Here is a 4,018-nt window from a genome sequence, read left to right as displayed (position 1 = left end):
GATTTTGCTGCTGCTACACCTCTCCTGGTGGTACATCTATCCAGCAGCATGAACCAAAATGTATACACTGCAGTCAGAAGCAGTCAGGTGCTGGGCAGATTGCAGCCCCTGAGCACCGCAACCATACCAGTAATGAAGCCCCAGGAATCACACTCACAGAAGGTTTGTGTCAAGAGAAGTTGGAAAACACCCCTTTAACATCAGATAAAATAAATACAAAGTTAGGGGTTCTCAACTATAGCCTAGACATGGGAAAAAGCATAATCATGACGTATCTTTAAAAAACAATTAGCAAGGCATCTTCAAGTTCCAATTAGAGGGACAGATGGATGAGCTTTATGACTCATGGAATTAAGCAGGAATTGCTTCTAAGAAACAGACATACAATGACACCTCAGGATTGCTTATGCCTTTATTCAGGGCTAGTTGTACTTTTATATTTCTATACAGAAAGGGAAATCACATGAAACATCTTGGAAAAAGACTAAGTTTGACAAGGCTTCTATTTTGAACAAGCAAGAAAAGAATAGTTCAGCTTCTGATGGGGAAGGCTCTTGCTGTAAGGAACACAGTGGCTGCATTCACATAATTCAGTTAACTTGATTGTTGAATTAACCTATGTTTTGGTTTGTATAACACCCTAAAACTTAAATAAACTAAATAGGCTAGGTTTAGTGCTAAAGCAAGACTTAACACCAAATTTAGCATGCTGTGTGACTGCCAGTTGTTTCCTTGAGTGGTTATGCACTTGGTGTGAACTCAGCCACAAATGACTGATGACTATCATATCTCTGTACTGTTCCCCCCTCCCCCACCCAATGATTGGAATAGAAGTAGCCACATCTGAATAACATGTTTGTAGTAACAGTTGTTTATGGACAGGGATTTTTAAATTCCATTCCTACTATGTGGTAGGGCCCATACCGGCCTGTGTGTGATCATTCATCTAAATCATAAGAGAATACCTAAGTAGATTTATACTGCATTAGCCAGTCAGAGGAGGATCACAGAAACAGAAAGTTGCACATCTTTTCCCCAACCTCACTCCATTTTCCCATCCCTGAATCTGTTGACTCAAACAGAGCAAGAGGCAATAAACCTGTTCCTGCCTTCTGCCATGCTGAATCTGGTCTACAGGTTTTACAGACCGTTTTGCAAGACAGGCATTATATAAATATTATCAATAAATATTTATTGTTATGATTTATGTTTACTTAATAGTTCCACCCTTTCCCTCTCCCAGCATGGACTGCAAGCTAACTAATAAAACAGCTGAACAACAACATGATCAACTAGTGTGACTGTTAGACTAGGATCAGGAAGTAACACTATCAACCTAGCCTACTTATCACAGAAATGTTACTGAGATAAATTAGAAGAGTTCTGTAAATGCAACCTTCACCACCCAAAAGAGAGATGAGGATATATCTAGTAATTTTTAAAAAAAATTAACTCTTATCAATGTTATATAATATTTTATTGGTTTAATAGATCAGTGAAACAAAGAAATTAGATAAGAGCAGCAGTAAAATTGCTCTATACAATGCATAGAACTCATTCAAAAGCTAAGTGGAATTTATTTTTAAAAATGTAGGACTCCAGCAAAGAAGCCTGCAAAGATTGCCCTGTGGAGAGTACTCAACAGATGGAGAGCCACCACAGCATAAGCTTTGTACTACTCCCAGTGTGGAGCTTTCAGCCTTCAGAACCCACAATGGTTTGGACCAATATCAGCAACATAAATTAGACAAGGAAATGACCCCAGTTTGGTTTACAGTATCTCCTAGTTTTGCATGCCAGTCCTGCTATTCTAGACACTTGAGAAAAACATTCCAGAAAGTAGGGCTGTGCAGACCTAGAAAGAGGAAGCATGGGCTTAGTCACAACTTATTCCTCTTTCTGCTGCAAAGCAGCAGCTGTGTGCAGGCAGAAATGAATCCAGTTTTGTCAGATGGCCTGGGGGACAGCTGGTTTAGCCATTTAAATTGGCACTTTACTTTGCCTGGGCAGGCCCACTGATCACCACTTTTTCTCAGTTTCACTTCTTGGAGGTATGGTAAGCCTAATCATGCATCCCATAGAGCTGGCACAGGAAGGGTGTAATATGTTTGGACTGCCAAAGTCCTACAGGCACCAATATAATTTCCAGTCTACATGTATCTTCAAGGGTAGCCCCACATAGAGAGCATTACAGGCATCCATTTGAGATGGAAACACTGCAAGTGTCACTGAGGTAAGGCATGTCTTGCCTGGAAAAGGCCACAGGTGATAAATATAGTGGTAAAAATCACTATGCAACATCTTTTTCCAAACTGTATAACCTTAGAAAGTTTTTAAAGAGATACTCAAACAAATACGTTTTTTTTTTGTTGTTGTTGTTAAAGCTATGTGAAAATTATTTTTTAAAAGCAAACAACAGAAAAAAAAAGACAGTAAACTGAAATACAGAAAATTATCTTTTAAAAGAGGTTGAAAAAAGGCAACGGGACCAAGTCTTGCAGGGTGTCCTAATCCTCAGAAGATGCTTTGGAGATATTTGGTGGGGAGGACGGGGCAAAAAAAGCCGGACTCTGCCAACTTTCCCATACATATTTATCTGGCCCTGCTGTTTTATGATTGATTGTTTGTATAATGGTTCCAGTTATAAGGTAGTTAATTGATTTTAACCTTAAAAAATTTGCCGTATAATGTAAATAATCTACAAATTTTTATTTTATAATTTATAATTACAATGGATGTTTTAATGTTATGTGGCATGGACATTTTAATTGTGTGTGCATCCTATGTTGTTAACATTAGGGGTCCTTGTCGATTATGGCAGTGCACAGATTTGATAAATTAAATAAATACTATTGTTGCTATATTTCCTTGTAATTGAGGAGCATGTTGAGATAGTATCCTAACAGTCAGGAAATCACACTGAGACAAGGAATAGGTCTCTAGTGCTTTATTGCTGCTACATTAGACAGAAAATCCTAACAAACTGAAGAAGCGTGGGAAAAACCCAGACAGATAAACCCCAAAGGTTAAGGCGGGTCTGATCTGTGTCTCTTTGAATGGCTGCTTAACTCCTCAGTACTACGCATGCGTTTTCCCCCCTGGATAGGGGCCCCCTCCTGCTCACCATCAGTACTCATGACAGTTAGCAGTCCTTAAAAGAATTGTCTATAGGAAAAATTGCAATTCTTTAAAACAAACTTTCCACATTTTAGTGTAAAAAATGGAAGTTTCAGTTTCCAAAGAATATGCTCCAGCTGTAATACAAACAAAACAAAACAACATTACTAACAGTTGTTTTTCAGGGAGAACCGTTGCTGTCTGAGCATTCCTGAGATGATGGAGCATAGATTTTTTTTTTTCAATCCATTCAATCATGTCAAATTCTTAGCGACTGCCGGGACAAGTCCCTGCAGTTTTCTTGGCAAGGTTTTTTTGGAAGTGGTTTGCCATTGCCTTCTTCCCAGGGCTGAGCGAGAGTGACTTGCCCAAAGTCACCCAGCCGGCTTTCATGCCTAAGGTGGGACTAGAACTCACGATCTCCTGGTTTCTGGCCTGATGCCTTACCCACTAAACCAAACTGGCTCTCAATAATAGATTACATAGCCTTTAAAATTAATCTTCAAGAAGAAATAACTGTTCTTCATAAGGTTCACCAGACAGTGTTGGCATAAGAGCCAGAAGGCTGTTGTACTGCTTGTTGAATATAAATGAAAGTAATATAATGCTAAGCAAAGATGTGTAGATTGCACAACAAATGAGTAATTTATTTGATATGCAAGATCTGCGTGGAAATCTATTATTTTCGCTACACCAACAAGATGGGACAATGCTAACAACATGACTGCTTTCACAACCAAGCCTTCTTTGCTCTGGGGTTTGGGGCACAACTATTTTTGCTACGCAGTCTGCTCTAATCCTGTCCCCAGTATCATCCTGTGTTTTGAGCATGTGAGATGAGAAAATCAGGACATGAGCTTGGAGTGCAGAAACTGGAACCTACTAGATGCAAAAGCATTCT

This window comes from Candoia aspera, chromosome 1 (assembly GCF_035149785.1).
Source record: "Candoia aspera isolate rCanAsp1 chromosome 1, rCanAsp1.hap2, whole genome shotgun sequence".
Lineage (NCBI taxonomy): Eukaryota > Metazoa > Chordata > Lepidosauria > Squamata > Boidae > Candoia > Candoia aspera.
The sequence above is the reverse complement of the archived record's forward strand: the minus strand, read 5'-3'. Positions refer to the sequence as shown.